At 43.6% G+C, this 20,322-nt stretch overlaps 1 long non-coding RNA gene across 1 annotated transcript in view; it reads right to left on the reverse strand.

The window, feature by feature from the left end:
• Positions 1 to 15,266: 15,266 nt before the first annotated feature.
• The window catches only part of LOC139753071 (uncharacterized), a 197,101-nt gene continuing 192,045 nt past the window's right edge, over positions 15,267 to 20,322 (reverse strand). Inside the window, exon 3 of the long non-coding RNA XR_011713643.1 lies at positions 15,267 to 15,353. This is a non-coding gene — a long non-coding RNA (uncharacterized lncRNA). The remainder of the gene's footprint in view (positions 15,354 to 20,322) is intronic.

Consider the following 20,322-nt stretch of genomic DNA (forward strand, 5'->3'; position numbering starts at 1 on the left):
GTTAGTCGTGTCATGTGTGTGTGGTGTCCAAGATGGGTCGGATGTTACAGTGATATTCACTATGATAAGCAGAGAAAGTTGTGAAGCGTGAGTGTGTGTGTGTGTGTGTGTGTGAGAGAGAGAGAGAGAGAGAGAGAGAGAGAGAGAGAGAGAGAGAGAGAATGGGCGGAAGGAAATTTGGTTGATGGAGGCATTCAATGCAACCAGGTTCGCTCTTAACCCATCGAGGCATCCTGTCCAAAGTCTGATATCATAGAGGAACTCGTGTCGAGACGAGGCGCAGATCGAGCGAGAGATGGGGAGCAGATGTGGAGGAAGTGGGGGGGAAAGCGGTGTTGAATCGCCGGCAAATGAGCTCTTTCGGTTATCTGATGAATAAAGAAATTTGTCGAACGAAAAGGAGGTGAAAGAAGGAAAAAAAAAAAAAAGTAAGAGGTTTTACCTCGGGAAAGGTACAATTCACGTGCAAACCGACAGAAGAGAGGCTGGCAGTAAAGATCACTATAGCTGGTGAAATGAAAAAGTTGTGTCTATTAGAGGCGTAAAGGTCATGGGGGAAAGCCGGAGCTGGGACGCCTAAGCCCTTCCTCTCGTTAGCAGGAGAGTCAGGCGGGGAAAAGGAAATTCTTAGTACACTCACGACGCTGGGAAATGTAGGTCATGAGTTTAGTGGACTCCACCATGTTAAATTTAGAGGAAAAATGATAAAGAATGAGAAAAGAAAGAGGAAGAAGACTGACACGAAGTGGACATACAGGGAGTAAGAACATGGTAAGAATAGTCAAATAAAGCTATCTTTTCTTTCTCCATTTTACTTTCCCTTTCGAACACCACCTTCTCCCCTATACCATCTACCCTATATTCACCACCCACAATCCAATCAGAGTGAGGGAAAATATAGGTACTGGGGAGTAGGGAAAGGGAGTGGGGGGCGCTTTCAAGAACAACACTGAACCACAAGTAACAACCCGCTCTCTTGTCTTCCTGGGCGTCTGTGCTCTCCTCGTGTATCTTCGTAGCCTCGGCTGCTGCCGCGTGAGAGGAGGAGGAGGAGGAGGAGGAGGAGGACAATATCCTTCGTGCGATGGACGGACGACTGGTCAAACTTCTCCCTTGGGCTACAACTGCCCCACGAGAGAGAGAGAGAAAGAGAGAGAGAGAGAGAGAGAGAGAGAGAGAGAGAGAGAGAGAGAGAGAGAGAGAGAGAGAGAGAGAGAGAGAGAGAGAGAGAGAGAGAAATGATTACACCACTCCAACCACAAATTAATCTGACCTTTTCCTAAATCACGCTCTTGTATTCGTTACCGGAGTGTAAACACCCGAGCATTTTGGAGGCTATATGAGTTTGAAAAAAAAAAAGAAAGAGAAAAAGTTCTTTTTTTCCAAAACAGACTAACGATAGTGGCACTAATCATCATTTCCCCCGTGAGGGACAGAGCGCCTCTTGCTCAGTGAAAAATTTTTTTTACATCCCTTGGCCGCCCACACACACAGCCACGGGAGCTCCGTGAACGACTTGATCACCTTCTCTCAACAAGCAAAGGAAGAAGAGTCTGGTGCAGGATTGATGACAACGTGCAAGATTTCGGTCTATTAACCTTTCCATAGCTACGACCAAGGAGGGGAAAGCACCAGTCGTTGTTTCGTCGGTGAGAGTTAAGGTTTTGGCCACATGGCAGAGGGAGGGAGGGAGGGAGGGTAGCGCGAAGCGTTCACAACAACAGATTGAAAAACATATCTAATGGTAGACTTAAGACGAACGAGGCGCGTGTGAGTTACGTGCTGTCAAGTGTTAAATGGTAGGGGAAAAAAAAATACCGTACGCGTGTTGAATGAATGCCTGTAGCCCACTAGTGAACGAAGCAGAGAGAAAAGATGGCTAAATGAGCCACGGAAGTGCAACAACTGACAGCCACTGAAGTGCTGATGCCACTCTGAGAGAGAGAGAGAGAGAGAGAGAGAGAGAGAGAGAGAGAGAGAGAGAGAGAGAGAGAGAGAGAGAGAAAAAAAACTTACAGTAGTCAACTAATTTTTCAACCCTGTAATCTCAAACCAGGTGGAATCCACAGCAATCGACTGTTGCCTTATATATATATATATATATATATATATATATATATATATATATATATATATATATATATATATATATATATATATATATCTATCGATGACACGCCCTGTGTGTGCCAACCAGCCAGCCAGCCAATTCAGGATACACAACCGCAGTCACATGAACTTGGCCAAGTGGCACTTGCCAGCGAGGTCGGTCTGACACCAAGTTTAGTATTGTTTCTACCGTATTTCTCATACATGTAATCGATGTGGGTAACACATACAAGAACCGTTTCATCATAAAAGAGAGTTGGTAAACCAGTCTCTTGTGATCCATCAGCAATATAATCAAACTTTTGTTTCGATGACTAATACACCGGAGAGAATGGTACATCTGGCCTCAGAAACACGAGTGCGAAGTGAACGTGGATGAGGCTGACAGACTGATAGCTTGATATACTACGTCTCATATGTGTAGAAGAGACACTAATATATTCGCTCAAGACATCGTATCGAGGAGTTATCAGTAAGATAGACACATGTACGTGCCTCTACAAGGATTAGGATAAATGTTATCATTCATATATCATATATCATATATCACATATCATATATCATATATCATAATCATACTTATTTCATTTGAATACTGTATTTTTCTCATGATTCCGTGACGACGAATGACTTGAACGACAATGATCACCTCACAGCCGTAGTTCTCATGGCCCTTTGCAACGACCTGGCCCGCTATCGATCCTGATTGGAGGAAGGGAGTTCGACCGAACGAGGCCAAACTGTCGTCTATCACATGGCATTGCCTGGCAACACAGCGATGGTGGAGGAAGCGGGTGCATGAGAACCAACACGTCTGTCCCCCTTCCTTTCCCTCGTTCTAAAAGGCAACTTAGGGAACGAATGCTCTCTCTAAATGCGCAACAAGGTGATGATATGTTAATGCCACTTTTCGAGATGCGATTCTTCCACGTAAATGAAGACCTTGATGTGTGTGTGTGTGTGTGTGACAGCAATCCCTCAGGTATTCAGCTGCCTTGAACACGATAGTGTAATCCTTGAGGTATGGCGACTCGAGGTTCTTGATCACCGGTGTAAGATCCTTGAGCTTGATCGTACGATCCTTGAGCACGACGGTGGGATCCTTGAGCTTGACCTTATGATCCTTCAGGACGAATGTAAGGTCCTGCAACTCGCAGACACGACCGTTTAAGCACAACGGTCAGAACTTTTGGAACTGGACTTAAACGGAACATACGGGACGACAACAAATTCTTGCCACACCCTTCCCGACCACCGCTACGTCCCTCGCTCCCTGCCCACTATACATACATGCCTTCCCCTCAACGCCACTCTCTCCCCAACGTGGCTACCACAGCCTCCCTCGCCACCACAACACTCCCTCTCACCCTCGCCACCACATCCTCCTTACATACCATCCATCCTCGTCATCCATGGCCAACGCATCCTCCCTGGCCTAACTAAATCCACCAAGACTCTCCACATCCACCGTGATCGGCATTTTGAAGAGCCGAGTTAGCATACTGAAGATTCCAGTGGATTATTGATGTGTTCGTCTACATACTTTGCTGGACTACTCTTGAAATTCTCAGGTTCTTACCAGTTTCCTCAAGGCTATGGGTATTTTTGAGCTACAACCCTTAAACTATCCACTGGAAGATAAGTGATGGCAACTTAAACTCCTGATCTCTACAAACGGATAGAGGAACGTACACTAAAAGTATTATAATTGGTAATAAAAGATAATGAAGATAGAATGAAGATAAGGAAAAGAAACAATGGGAGTAAGAGGATGGTGATAATACGCCTTCCAAGTCTACACGACAATAATAAATATATATGTGTGTGTATATATATATATATATATATATATATATATATATATATATATATATATATATATATATATATATATATATATAGTTTAAAAGAAAGAAAAGAATATATATATATATACATACATATATATTACTGACAAGATAAAAAGGGGGGGAGAGAGAGAGAGAGAGAGAGAGAGAGAGAGAGAGAGAGAGAGAGAGAGAGAGAGAGAGAGAGAGAGAGAGAGAGAGAGAGAGAGAGAGAGAGAGAGAGACCTCAAGAATTATGGGAGGAAAAAAAGAGTGGGAAGAAAGAGGAGTACGAAGTTTCTCAGTTCAGGGTACATGTGCCCCCAGATGAGGAGCGACATGATACAGGGAGGGGGCGTGGGGTCGTATACATATGTGCATAACGAGGCACAAAGATAAACATGCAACGTTGGAGAAGAGAAAACGTTTCGCTGAGTGAAAAGAGAAACAATTTCTTGTGACGTTCAGCTGATTCCAAGAGGATAGCGATTTCCAGGAATTAACATCGTACTTACAGAACAACGTACGCAGGGGTTCTTCTCGATCTATCCGAATGACATGGCTTGACGGTATGGACTCCAGCCCGAATGTGTTTGCGGATGATGCAGAGGTCATGAGGGAAGCGAAAAGCGAGGAGGAGTGCATCAGCTTACAAGGGGACCTAAACAGACTCTCAAGGTTTGGTCCGAGATTCATGGACGACGAAATTCATCTCGAGGAAATGCAAAGAAATGAGGGTGGGACAATGGGGAAAAAAAGGTCTTATTATGATGATTATTTAGTAAGAAAAAAAGATAAAGACTTCATAAATCTGTGTGTAAGAGGGACTTGAGGGGTTGACATCATCCCTAATCGATAGCCAGAGTCCCACATTAAGAGATTAATTAAGGAGAAAAATTATTCGCTGGCAAATACCAGAACAGCTCTATAATGTATGGACAAAGACATTTTCTAGCTCGGGGATCATATCCACCATACGGCCAAAACGAGACAGTGCTTAACAAGTTTGGTCGTCGCTCTTAAAGAGACACAAGATCCAACAGAGAAGGTCCAGAGGAGGACTATGTGACTATAGGCCACAAATCTGCCCACCATGGAAGAGAGAAGAGTGAGGGGTGACCTGAATACATCCTCCAAGTTTTGAAACCCAAACGATCCTGGAGACAGTGTAAAGTTTTTGGAAGATTGCAGGGATTGGAGAACCAAGAAGACATAACCTGAAATTAAGCAAGAAACCTGTTTAAAAAAAAGATGTAAAAGAAGTACTTCTATGATATGAGGTTGGTGGATAAATGTGACAGACTGAAAGAAGATACAGTATACTGCATAACAAAAGGTTCATAACTTGTATGACAGTAAAGAATGTTCAAGAGATGGAACCCCACGAATGAGATGCAATCCCTCCGTAATGAGCAAATAAGTATTAAGTAACACACATTAAAGACGAGGAGTATAAGTAAGTATAAGTGAAGAATTCCTTCCCTTTCCTGTATTAATAAGTATAAGTGAAGAATTCCTTCCCCTTCCTGTATAAATAAGTATAAGTGGAGAATTCCTTCCCCTTCCTGTATAAATAAGTATAAGTGAAGAATTCCTTCCCCTTCCTGTATAAATAAGTATAAGTGAAGAATTCCTTCCCCTTCCTGTATGAATAAGTATAAGTGAAGAATTCCTTCCCCTTCCTGTATAAATAAGTATAAGTGGAGAATTCCTTCCCCTTCCTGTATGAATAAGTATAAGTGAAGAATTCCTTCCCCTTCCTGTATAAATAAGTATAAGTGAAGAATTCCTTCCCCTTCCTGTATAAATAAGTATAAGTGGAGAATTCCTTCCCCTTCCTGTATGAATAAGTATAAGTGAAGAATTCCTTCCCCTTCCTGTATAATAAGTATAAGTGAGAATTCCTTCCCCTTCCTGTATGAATAAGTATAAGTGAAGAATTCCTTCCCCTTCCTGTATAAATAAGTATAAGTGAAGAATTCCTTCCCCTTCCTGTATAAATAAGTATAAGTGAAGAATTCCTTCCCCTTCCTGTATAAATAAGTATAAGTGGAGAATTCCTTCCCCTTCCTGTATTAATAAGTATAAGTGAAGAATTCCTTCTCCTTCCTGTATAAATAAGTATAAGTGGAGAATTCCTTCCCCTTCCTGTATGAATGAGTATAAGTGAAGAATTCCTTCCCCTTCCTGTATAAATAAGTATAAGTGAAGAATTCCTTCCCCTTCCTGTATGAATAAGTATAAGTGAAGAATTCCTTCCCCTTCCTGTATAAATAAGTATAAGTGGAGAATTCCTTCCCCTTCCTGTATGAATAAGTATAAGTGAAGAATTCCTTCCCCTTCCTGTATAAATAAGTATAAGTGAAGAATTCCTTCCCCTTCCTGTATAAATAAGTATAAGTGGAGAATTCCTTCCCCTTCCTGTATGAATAAGTATAAGTGAAGAATTCCTTCCCCTTCCTGTATAAATAAGTATAAGTGGAGAATTCCTTCCCCTTCCTGTATAAATAAGTATAAGTGGAGAATTCCTTCCCCTTCCTGTATAAATAAGTATAAGAAAGCAATGATTCACTCGGTATTTCTTTAATGTTTACCGAACAAGGACTTCGACGGAGGAGAATAATACCTGCAGACACGACAAGAAGTGGAGGCAAATTTACTTCTGGGATTATGAGGAACTCTTGGGAAGAGAGTATCGTCAACAACAACAACAACAACAACAACAACAACTCTTGGGAAGAGAGTACCGTCAACAATAACAACAACAACAACAACTTTTGGGAAGAGAGTACCGTCAACAATAACAACAACAACAACAACAACAACTCTTGGGAAGAGAGTACCGTCAACAACAACAACAACAACAAAAGCCCACACACACACACACACTCACACACATACACACACACACACACACACACACACACACACACACACACACTCACACACATACACACACACACACACACACACACACACACACACACACACACACACACACACACACACACACACACACACACACACACTCACACACACACACACACATACACACACACACACACACACACACACACTCACACACATACACACACACACACACACACACACACGGTAAAACCGTAGAAAATTATAACGACGAAAAGAGGAAACTTCAGGAAAGCCATTAGCGGTGAAGGCCAACGGGGAGCGAAGCCTTTTTGTGGTCGGGATCATAATAACTATAATCAGTATAAGAGTATTACTCTGAGGCAGGACTTGAAGAACCGCGAAGCCAAGAAGCAGGTGATCTCAAACTCCTTTTTTTTCCCCCCTATTCACCGTGATTCGTTCTCTGTTGCCCTGGCAGCAGCCGACGTGGCATAGGGAAGCAGTGTGGAATATTGGGTTTTACCTTGAAGGAATGAGACAACGAGAGAGAGAGAGAGAGAGAGAGAGAGAGAGAGAGAGAGAGAGAGAGAGAGAGAGAGAGAGAGAGAGAGAGAGTGTTGACATGAGCTCTTTCAAGCGACGCTTCGAAGGAGAACGTGAGGTTTGACTTATATAAAGACCACGTCGTGTGACCTTCTCAGTAAGGTGTTAGTTAGTTACCGTTCCCCTGAGTGCTGCTTTTTACAAGTTAAGGAGATAATGATGTAGGAAGACGTTATCATCAGGCTGATGGATGCTGGCGGTAATTAAGGTGGAAAAAAAAAAATATATTTTATACACCAGAAAATATTCGCCTTCTCTTTCTTGTCAGGATCGCGAGATGTTCAAATTTTCCCGTTGCATTTAAGGTAGCGTCCTTTTCCCCACCCCCCCTTCTGCTGGTCTGTGACTTTCATGAATGGTCATCATTCTGAGTAGAGTTCTTCCCTTCCATGTCTTGTCATTTACGTAGCCACTGAGGCATTGTTTACTCTCTCATCCATACACTGTGGCATCTATGGAAACCTCTTATTTTTCATCTCTGTTGTCCTTTCCTGTAGCCCTTCTAGTAAATCAACCAATGACTGTGTGGACAAGACGACCATTAACTGAGGAGCTCCCCTACCGCAACCACCCTACGTTTGTTAAGAGCGACAGACACACTGATAGAGACTGGCTACAATGCACTCCTCCCCAAGCGGGAGGCAAGTGTAATGATGATTCACTGTGGTGGAAAAAGGCGGAGGCGTACACACTGTCAAACCCCTAGAGGACAATTTACGGAAAATCGGGAAGGGTGGTGGTGGTGGGTTATGATTAACGGTACATGAGAACGGTGACTTTATCTTGAAAATAAAAAGGCTTCATCGTAAACGCACGGTGTCTTCCCCGAGTCGCATCTAGCAGGCTGGCACGGAGAGAGAACATTGGTATGTGGTTTAACAATGCATAACGTCCGTGTTCACCACATACGAATACTGGCCAGCAGTTCAGAGCGAAAGTTTTGATGCGAGTCTTCCTAATGTGGTAGTCATTTTATTAGCTCTATAAGCATCGAAGGATGTCACCAATACGTAATATATATATATGCTTGTTGCATGAGAAGCGTGGGAGGTGGGTTGATTAGAAAGGGTAGTGAGTGGTGGGATGAAGAAGTAAGATTATTAGTGAAAGAGAAGAGAGAGGCATTTGGACGATTTTTGCAGGGAAAAAATGCAAATGAGTGGGAGATGTATAAAAGAAAGAGGCAGGAGGTCAAGAGAAAGGTGCAAGAGGTGAAAAAGAGGGCAAATGAGAGTTCGTATGAGAGCATCATTAAATTTTACGGAGAATAAAAAGATGTTCTGGAAGGAGGTAAATAAAGTGCGCAAGACAAAGGAGCAAATGGGAACTTCAGTGAAGGGGGCTAATGGGGAGGTGATAACAAGTAGTGGTGATGTGAGAAGGAGATGGGGTGAGTATTTTGAAGGTCTGTTGAATGTGTTTGATGATAGAGGGGCAGACATAGGGTATTTTGGTCGAGGTGGTGTGCAAAGTTGAGAGGGTTAGGGAAAATGATTTGGTAAATAGAGAAGAGGTAGTAAAAGCTTTGCGGAAGATGAAAGCCGGCAAGGCAGCAGGTTTGGATTGTATTGCAGTGGAATTTATTAAAAAAGGGGGTGACTGTATTGTTGACTGGTTGGTAAGGTTATTTAATGTATGTATGATTCATGGTGAGGTGCCTGAGGATTGGCGGAATGCTTGAATAGTGCCATTGTACAAAGGCAAAGGGGATAAGAGTGAGTGCTCAAATTACAGAGGTATAAGTTTGTTGATCATTCCTGGTAAATTATATGGGAGGGTATTGATTGAGAGGGTGAAGGCATGTACAGAGCATCAGATTGGGGAAGAGCAGTGTGGTTTCAGAAGTGGTAGAGGATGTGTGGATCAGGTGTTTGCTTTGAAGAATGTATGTGAGAAATACTTAGAAAAGCAAATGGATTTGTATGTAGCATTTATGGATCTGGAGAAGGCATATGATAGAGTTGCTCTGTGGAAGGTACTAAGAATATATGGTGTGGGAGGCAAGTTGTTAGAAGCAGTGAAAAGTTTTTATCGAGGATGTAAGGCATGTGTACGTGTAGGAAGAGAGGAAAGTGATTGGTTCTCAGTGAATGTAGGTTTGCGGCAGGGGTGTGTGATGCCTCCATGGTTGTTTAATTTGTTTATGGATGGGGTTGTTAGGGAGGTGAATGCAAGAGTTTTGGAAAGAGGGGCAAGTATGAAGGCTGTTGGGGATGAGAGAGCTTGGGAAGTGAGTCAGTTGTTGTTCGCTGATGATACAGCGCTGGTGGCTGATTCATGTGAGAAACTGCAGAAGCTGGTGACTGAGTTTGGTATAGTGTGTGAAAGAAGAAAGTTAAGAGTAAATGTGAATAAGAGCAATGTTATTAGGTCCAGTAGGGTTGAGGGTCAAGTCAATTGGGAGGTAAGTTTGAATGGAGAAAAACTGGAGGAAGTGAAGTGTTTTAGATATCTGGGAGTGGATCTGGCAGCGGATGGAACCATGGAAGCGGAAGTGGATCATAGGGTGGGGGAGGGGGCGAAAATTCTGGGAGCCTTGAAGAATGTGTGGAAGTCGAGAACATTATCTCGGAAAGCAAAAATGGGTATGTTTGAAGGAATAGTGGTTCCAACAATGTTGTATGGTTGCGAGGCGTGGGCTATGGATAGAGTGGTGCGCAGGAGCATGGATGTGCTGGAAATGAGATGTTTGAGGACAATGTGTGGTGTGAGGTGGTTTGATCGAGTAAGTAATGTAAGGGTAAGAGAGATGTGTGGAAATACAAAGAGCGTGGTTGAGAGAGCAGAAGAGGGTGTTTTGAAATGGTTTGGGCACATGGAGAGAATGAGTGAGGAAAGATTGACCAAGAGGATATATGTGTCGGAGGTGGAGGGAACGAGGAGAAGAGGGAGACCAAATTGGAGATGGAAAGATGGAGTGAAAAAGATTTTGTGTGATCGGGGCCTGAACATGCAGGAGGGTGAAAGGAGGGCAAGGAATAGAGTGAATTGGAGCGATGTGGTATACCGGGGTTGACGTGCTGTCAGTGGATTGAATCAGGGCATGTGAAGCGTCTGGGGTGAACCATGGAAAGCTGTGTAGGTGTGTATATTTGCGTGTGTGGACGTGTGTATGTACATGTGTATGGGGGGGGGGGTTGGGCCATTTCTTTCGTCTGTTTCCTTGCGCTACCTCGCAAACGCGGGAGACAGCGACAAAGTAAGAAAAAAAAAAAAAAAAAAAAAAAAATATATATATATATATATATATATATATATATATATATATATATATAATGAGGCATCTGTGTTGTTTAGTATTCCATCACTAAATAAAGCAAAAGGAAAATGCTACTGCGTTCGTCAACGTACAACACTTTAAATGCCATGACATTTGCCGTTGTCAACTGTATATCCGAGTACGTCTAAACTTCCCGTCATTCAATAATCCCCAACTACAGCATTTCCAAAAGTGATTCTCTTATCCACAATCAATGTGCAAAAAAGTTTATACAACGTTCAGTGTATAGTTGTGAGGACCCTGCTGGACTTAACAGTTACTGAAGATTCTCAGTTCAAACCTCGTCGAAAAGGGAGGGAGGCGGGAGGGGAGGTGAACCACAATTTCGTTTCCCGGGACAGTTTAAGGAGACACATTGTTATTGCTTAAACTATTGCTGGAGGAAAAAGAGTGTTACGTTGAAAAAGGCTACACACACACACACACACACACACACTGTGATGAAACCGTGAATGCAAAAAGTATACAAAAGTTTAAAAAGCTGCGTACGTACAGAAAATGTTCAAAGATGGAGGCCCCACGAGTATAGAGCTCCCCCTCTTGCAGTGTACTAATAAGTGACTGCAGACAGATAACCAATGAAGAACAAGAACAACAGCAACAAGAGACAGACAGACAGACAGACACACGGGACTTCCTTGCTCCCTGCCCAGATTTTAGAGTGGAATCCTCTAGCTACCGAGGTTGAGCTTGTGCAGATGAGGTGGAAAGAGGGGAGGTGCAGCGTGCGCAGGGAACCCTGAATGAAATATCTACTTGAATATATAATAATTCCCTGAGGCAATACGAGGATTAAAATAGAGAGTCGAGGTGGGCGGAGCGATCAGATGTGTATACTCGGAAGCCCAGTAATGTTATTAAGTTCAACCTACGAAAATATGAAATGATTTCCTACGAAAATATGAAGTGATCTTTGTTTTTTTTTTTTAGAGATATTTATACAAAGAAAAACCAGCCAGAGATGAACAATGCGCATGCTCGACATTTAACTATGAGTAAAAATGTTTATATATAAGAAATGCTACAGAGGACTGGAACAGTGAATGAAAAGAGTTACATATTTATATTGCAAACCTGACGTGCCATTCAGCTACCTTCACTTTTTAATATAACTTTAATTCTTAGTAACTGGGAGAAAAATGTAGGACTTTTAGTACTGCACGTACGTACCAGGCGAACATGGGTCCATAAGCCAAGGCAAGGGGAGTAAAAAAAAAGTCAGCCTGTTAGTCCAAAACTAGACAATGCCTGTTATCAAACACACACACACACACACACACACACACACACACACAGAGTCGAGCTAGGCAAGACCTTATGAAGATGATTTCTGAATGGAAATCAATTCATGATACAAACGGAACACAAAGGGAATACAAAGGAATTCAAACAGCAACAGACCACTGGGTCCTTTCGAGGCTATGTGTGACAGCGGAAGATATCAGAAACCCACAGATTAGCGTGGTTAAATCTAGAAAACATCCAGACATGCCCTTGAACAAGATGATCGAACAGATGTGACTCGATCCATAAGAAGTAGGCTTGGGAATGAGGGTCACGTGGGTCTTACAAATGATAGAGTAAAAGAATCAATAGAGAAATAAACGATTTATCATCTGAGACAACAAGGCTTGAGAAATTAGTGGATCTTTTTTTTTTCGAGAAACAGAGTCACAAATCATCACGAATATAAAGCAAGAAACCTGTTGGAGAAGATATATATATATATATATATATATATATATATATATATATATATATATATATATATATATATATATATATATATATGTATATATATATATAAAGATGTTGTTATAGCATAGTACTGGATGAATGGAATAAACTGAACTATGATACTTTAAACGTGGACAGTACAGGAAAGGGTAAATAGTTGTGTGATAATAAATTTGAAAGAGATGGGGGACATCCCCACCCCACTGGTGTGAAAACTCCCTCCCCGTAAAGCACGATTAGATATCTATCTACAAATGAGCAACTGAACACACAGATATAATTCTGCAATACCTCGTCCAAGTGGGAAGATCGAATACTTGTACTAGCCAACTTGCAGAGGCCTTGTGAAACCAGACAATGACGTGGAGGCGTAGCCATCATTTCGGATGTGATCTCCTGCTTCCACGGATTGAAAAGTGTATGAATAATGCTCTCCACTCCTCGCGCGAACCAATTACGCTTCAATCAACCGTCGGCGTCTGAACTTCAGCGTGTCATTCAAGATTAACCTGACCATGACACAGTGTTGAGCCGCGTGCTTTTATATGCTTTGTTGGACGAAGGACACAAATATAATCTAATTATCTTTTTTTTTAGTCACGGATCTCTCTCTCTCTCTCTCTCTCTCTCTCTCTCTCTCTCTCTATATATATATATATATATATATATATATATATATATATATATATATATATATATATAATATATGGTAAGTACATGTTAGGTAGGTTAGGGAGTCTCTTTCAGTCATTACCTATACCCATCTATCTATCTGTCTGCCTCCCTATCTGTCTATCTATCCATCTGCCTGCCTACCTCATCTATCTATCTATCTATCTATCCATCTATCTATCTATCTCCCTATCTATCTTATCCTATGGATTATAGTTCAGCAACACAAGGACGTCGATCACCTCCCCTGCTCCCGGCAGACGCCCTCCCTCCCTCCCTCCCTCAGGCGACGCTATCATAGCAACAACATAATGAGAGAGAGCCCGCGCCTGGGCGGCTCTTCTCACAGCACGACGCAGCCTCCTTGAGACCTCCGACGCCGTATGGACGATCGCATCACCGCCTCGAGATCGTAAGTCGCCGTTCGTCCGCCAGGCGATGGTGAACCAAAGACCTCCAGCCAGTAAATGCAAGCGAAAGATCACCGCTGAGTGGCCACTAAAGCAGGAGGCGATGACGACCCCAGAGACCACCAGCCGGTAATTACAGGTCAGAGGTCACCACTCAGCGATCACCAGGCTGCCATGAGGGAGGCTGTGATCGACAGCCAGGGGGCACCAATCGGTAGCCACCATTCCCCACTGGTCACAAGGTAGAAGACTTCGTCCAAAGAAACACGAGATAGATTTGTGACACACCCTTCTGTTTGAAAGCATCTATTCTCAACGAAATACAACAATGATATGGACTATTTCGGTGATGGTTCATTAGGAAACGCTACGTATCCACAAATATACCAGACTGGTCACTGTGCCATACACATAGAGTACTGAAGTCTTAACTTACCTTTAGTACCTGTAGAAGGCATTATAGATCTATTCGAATGGTGGTTGGCATTTGACTCTGATGGCCTTAATGACCCCCAGCAGTTAAGAGACAGTAGGGCTCTCCAGCCCAAAGAACCAGCCAACCAACCAACTACGTTCATGAAAGTAATGACATAAATAGGAAGGCTACACTCTGTGGGTGGGACTTCATCTAAGACCCTACATCAAAGACTGCTCCTCCGGTAGCGAAAGAAAACGAACCTAAGAACATACAACCCACAGCTGTGCAGGCAGTAGAGGGAGTACCACGAGTGGCAATATGACGACGGGCGGAGGAGCTGATGCTCGACCCCAAACTCCGTTGCTACTAGAAGTTTGGTTGTTAGTGAGCGAGCGAACGACTCCACAGAGAGAAAGAGAGAGAGAGAGAGAGAGAGAGAGAGAGAGAGAGAGAGAGAGAGAGAGAGAGAGAGAGAGAGAGAGAGAGAGAGAGAGAGACGGGAACCTTCTGAAAACACATCGTGCTGGTAAAAAGGCAGGCAGGTACCAAATAGAAACAACACGACGGGAGACGTAGTACTTCGAAGATCGCTCACGATTGTCCTCGCTCTGCTAGACGATACGTCAAAGGAGTGAGGCACTGTTCCCACTTGGACCTGGAGTACTTTTACGGGGACGTCATGTCTATGAGAGCATTCTATCAACCTAAGACTGGCTATACATCTATCCCTTGACAGGTCCCCACACTATGCGCCACCGCCACGCACTCGGTCATGTTACCAAGGGGTAATTACGGGCGTGGAAGACGAGACGGGAGTGTATTTCGATCGCACGCTCGACCTTGACGAAGGTCCTCCGTCTCTTCCACGCATTACAGTCGGTGTCGTCCTCCGGCAGGAGACATCAACAGCTTTATATCCGGCCTGTCTCTCGTATCCCACACAAGGTAGAGCGCAACACATCTTCCAGATAATCAAGATAAGGACTGGGCTAATTTTACCGAACGCCACTCCGACGTCCGTGTTAACGGCTATCATTACCGCCTGCGCTGTGTGTGTGTGTGTGTGTGTGTGTGTGTGTGTGTGTGTGTGTGTGTCACTGAGGGATCGTTTTCCCAGTACTGTAACAAAGCAAGCTGGAGCAAAGTGGTTCCACCAGAGTGGCTGGCGTGTCTGGAAACGAGAGATTAGTATCTTAGAACGTGCGTGGTCATCCCGATAGTTCATGGGGGCGCGGCGCGCGCCCTCTACCGGTAAAACAGAAGAACGCAGACAGGCGCCTCACCTCCCAAAACAGACTGGCTGCACCGAAAGAGTGGAATAAAGATATACGTAATCACACTCACCTCAGCTGACCGTAAATCCTGGACAATTTCTTCGTTTGTGCAGCTGTGTTCCGATGTGCGAGAATAACTGACATTTCACGCAGCTGTAAAGAAAGAAAATAACCATGTGTTAGTTACACAAAGCCGGTGTCTCACATTTACCGGCTGGAAGTAAAAGAATTTAACCTTTAACTTCAAGTGTTCTCGCCCTTTGCGTCATCGACTGAAAACATTTCGCATGACATTTTGAAGTATAAAGCACACACACACACACACACACACACACACAGTCATGCATGTACACACACGTTCTTCCATACAGTCACGCAAATACAGACACAGTTGATCATTCCGCCAAAGGAAATGAGAATACCTTATGACAAATCATTACTCCCGACCACGACCGTACACACAAAATGGGAGGGGGGGGGGGGGGGGGGGGGGAAGAGCTTAGCATTAACATGCTAGTAAAATACAATCAACTGAGTATAAATATTACGCAAGTTATCAGTATTCAAGGCTGCAAAAGGACATTACATAATGACTTTCGATAAATCTCTTGTATCAACAATCCAAGAGCAATATCCGTACGGAGGGAGAGAAAAAAAAAATTAAGTCAAGAAAAAATAGCTAGACACATAGCCCATCCAAAAGTCTCATGTGAACGTGTGCTTACTTTAGAAGAAAAAAAAAGGAGGTAGGAGGTGGGAGAGGGGGGGCGTTTACGGCATTCTAGGAATCCAATCTTCATCAGGAGCGTTTTTTTTTTTTCTTCACACGAGCACCTTTTTTTTTTTTTTCTTATCTTCTGCGTAAAACTACCGCGCGCTACGGTGATTAGCAGCAGATACCAGCCGTCGTCAACTATCTACGAGTCGAAGCGTTTCTTTGTTTTTTATCTATAACACATTACATTGGAGGTACCGGTTAGAAAATATACATCTGATCCCTCAGTGGAATGTTCAAGTATTCCAGTGGGGAAAAAAAGGGTGAATTTGGTGTATGTGGAAAGGGAAAGCTTATGACAAGAAGACCTGATGGTCTATAACGGAAAACGAGACATGACGAGAAGACCTGATGGTCTATAACGGAAAGCGAGGCTTATGACAAGAAGACCTGATGGTCTATAACGGAAAGCGAGACTTATGACGAGAAGACCTTATGGTCTATAACGGAAAGCGAGGCTTATGACGAGAAGACCTTATGGTCTATAACGGAAATCGAGGCTTATGACAAGAAGACCTTATGGTCTATAACGGAAAGCGAGGTGTAAGGCGAGAAGACCTGATGGTCTATAACGGAAAACGAGACATGACGAGAAGACCTTATGGTCTATAACGGAAAGCGAGGCTTATGACAAGAAGACCTGATGGCCTATAACGGAAAGCGAGGCTTATGACAAGAAGACCTGATGGCCTATAACGGAAAGCGAGGTTTATGGCAAGAAGACCTTATGGTCTATAACGGAAAGCGAGGTTTATGACGAAAACACCTGATGGTCTATAACGGGAAGCGAGGCTTATGACAAGAAGACCTGATGGTCTGTAACGGAAAGCGAGGCTTATAACAAGAAGACCTGATGGTCTATATAACGGGTTCGTCTACCGTGGGACTTCGTCATGTACAGAGGAAAGCCAGATAACAAGGGGCGTGGCGATCTACGACGTGAGACTATAATAAGACTTCACTTATTACATTCGTCTGCCACCAGCCAGTGTCGTAGGGTAAAGAGAGGTCGCAAAGTAGGGTGACGCAGCAGTGCGTCATGGCGTGAATCCGCTTCCTCCATGTCCCCCCTCCGTCCCTCACCTGGGGAGGCAAGGGAGAAAGGGCGTTGGGGTGGAATGTGAGAGAGGGAGGGAGTGAGGGAGGGGAAAGAGTGGAGGAGCCACGTGGGGGTTATGAGAGGGAGGGAGGAGGAGAGAAGGAGGAGTCACATCACACCACGTGCACCTTATTCATTGTACTCAGTACACCTCACGCTGGTCAGCCCAAACATAGTACAAATCGTCTCTCATTTTTTTTTGTCTCTCCGAGGTCTTCAAAAATGGGTTCCGTGAAGCGCGAAAGCGGTGGTGGCTGGTGTACGAGTACATCATGACGCCCTCTTTCTGCGCCGCCGGATTTGGGTCAGTGAGGCCAGCACACGATATGCGCGCGCTCTCACGACAGCTCGTGTTCGGGTAGGTTTGTTGGGTTTTCTTTTTTACCTTTTGGGGCCACGTAAGATATATCGTATCAAGGTCAGGGAGAGAGAGAGAGAGAGAGAGAGAGAGAGAGAGAGAGAGAGAGAGAGAGAGAGAGAGAGAGAGGACCACAGACAGTGACAAAATAAGTCCATGGTGGTGGAGAAAATGCAGTGTCGGTGGCCCGAGTGTTTGCGATGGGTGTGCTTGGCTGTTTAAGGCCCCGACTCAAAAACAGATGAGTGACCCTATGAGGCTCTGGAGTCATTTCTAAGGTACGGAGGGACATCGGGGATATATATTACGAGCCTTCGGAATTACTACCTGTTCAGAAAGAGCAGTGTATGTACGGCTGGTCTCGAAATGTGTCGCGTCTAAAGCAAAATTTTGTGAAATGGGTCGACATACGGACGTGTTCACAGTCAAGCTGCTACCCTAGGTGTTCGTCCATGACGGCAAATAATACCACACTTGTGACGACGTTCTCAAAGACGAGCTGACGAAAGACCAACTCATCAAGCTTTGTAGGAAGGGGAACAGTATTCTGTCTCCTACTCACATTGGAGCCACTGGAGCTAGACATGTTAAAGAGTGTCAAAGTGCTTCCTTTAAATCGGCTTTTTCTTCTTTTTTTTTAGGTGGTTTTTGGTGTCACCATCGACAGCTAGGATCGGTTGCATTCGTCGACCATCTCGAGGGAAGGGTCCTCCTCCTGCGTGAGCAGTGGCTTTTTTTTTAAAGGTTCTTATCATGATGACTGACCTCATTACACTCACTTGATAAGCGTCTGGGGCTTTCACTTGGCTGCATTCAGAAGCAGACCAGCATCAACAGGCTTTCTGTAAACTGGAGTGGAAAAAGACGCCGTCTTCACCATTAATATAGACACCAAGGAAGGGGAATTTATCCTCACTGCGAAAGTTTCATACATGAATTTGAGTATGGGTTCTTCTCAAGTGTCCTTTTGTAGGGAGACGTTCTGTATTCCTTATGTTGACAAAGATATCAACACAGCTTTAAAGGCTGGGATATATATATATATATATATATATATATATATATATATATATATATATATATATATTCATACTATTCACCATTTCCCGCGTTAGCGAGGTAGCGTTAAGAACAGAGGACTGAGCCTTTGAGGGAATATCCTCACTTGGCCCCTTCTCTGTTCCTTCTTCTGGAAAATTAAAAACGAGAGGGGAGGATTTCCAGCCCTCCGCTCCCTTCCCTTTTAGTCGCCTTCTACGACACGCAGGGAATACGTGAGAAGTATTCTTTTTCCCCTATCCCCAGGGATAATATATATATATATATATATATATATATATATATATATATATATATATATATAATAGCGTTAATGAGATGGCCTTAATTAAGACATTAAGTAGCCCCTCCCGTCTCAGTTAACATTAAAAAAAAGGAGGAACGTGGGTGACTGTCTTAAACCAAAGTGGTTTTCTTTGTGACGTGGGTGACTGTCTGGTTTTCTTTGTGACATACACTCGTATACAAAGGAGCTTCAGAGAGAGAGAGAGAGAGAGAGAGAGAGAGAGAGAGAGAGAGAGAGAGAGAGAGAGAGAGAGAGAGAGAGAGAGAGAGCTCCTCGGGGAGAACCCATCGTCGAACCATCCATCTGGTAGGAGAGGAGGCCGTCCAGGGGCCCTGGAAAAGGTTCTATGGCGGAAGAGGCACGTAACCTTTCCACAAGGATGGATCTGGGAGGCTTTTTTTGAGGCTTGAAGTTCAAGGGTGATTATCATATATGCGCTGTTTGTGATGCTTATTGTAGTCTTCACGAGGACGCTGGTGGAGGGGCTCTTGACACTGAGGAGAAGCCAGCTTTTCAGTTAGTCTTTAAGTCTTAAAGATCTCCACATTGTCATGCGTAGGTCTCAGACGGAAATTTGGAAGGCATCTATTTATTTATCTATCTATCTATCTATCTATCTATCTATCTATCTATCTATCTATATATATATATATATATATATATATATATATATATATATATATATTCATACTTTGATCACCGTTACCCGCGCTTGCGAGGTAGAGACAGGAACAGGCGAAGAAAGGCCGTATTCGCTCACATCCACTTCCTAGCTGTCATGTGAAATGCACCGAAACCACAGGACCACAGCTCCCTACCCACCATGAAGACCCAAAGACCTTCCCATGGTTTCTCCCGACCGTTCACATTCCCTGGTTCACTCATGTTCCAACTAACCTGTCCCTCTTCCCTGCTAAAGTTATCAACCTTTCTTTTATTCACATTACTTTCACCTTTTCCCTTTCACACACATATTCCTCCAAAGTCAGTCACCAACTTCTGCAGTTTCTCACTTGAATCTGCCACCAGTGCCGTGTCATCAGCAAACAACAACTGACTCACTTCCCAGGCAACCTCATCCGCTACAGAATGACATACTCGCCCCTTTCTCCAACCTCTTGCATTTACCTCCTTCACCATCCTATCCATAAATAAATCAAACAGCCATGGTGACATCACACACCCCTATTCCAGACCAACCTACACCTGGAACCAATCGTTCTCTTCTCTTCATTCTCGTACACATACTTTACATCCTCAATAAAAACATCTCACCGCTTCCAGCAGCTTTCCTCCTACACCATCTATTCTTAAGACCTTCCACAAGGCATCTCTGTCAACCTTATCACATGCTTTCTCCAGATCCATATCTGCCATTTACAAATCCAAGTTTCTCACTCACATTCTTCAAAGCAAACACCTGATCCACACATCCTCTACTACTTAAACAACCCAGCGAGTTTCTTAGCTAGCTGGAACTCTGAGATATGATTGGTCGGCGTGGGTAATTACGTGTGTGTGTGTGTGTGTGTGTGTGTGTGTGTG

The sequence above is a fragment of the Panulirus ornatus genome, chromosome 14 (assembly GCF_036320965.1).
Source record: "Panulirus ornatus isolate Po-2019 chromosome 14, ASM3632096v1, whole genome shotgun sequence".
Classification (NCBI taxonomy): Eukaryota; Metazoa; Arthropoda; class Malacostraca; order Decapoda; family Palinuridae; genus Panulirus; species Panulirus ornatus.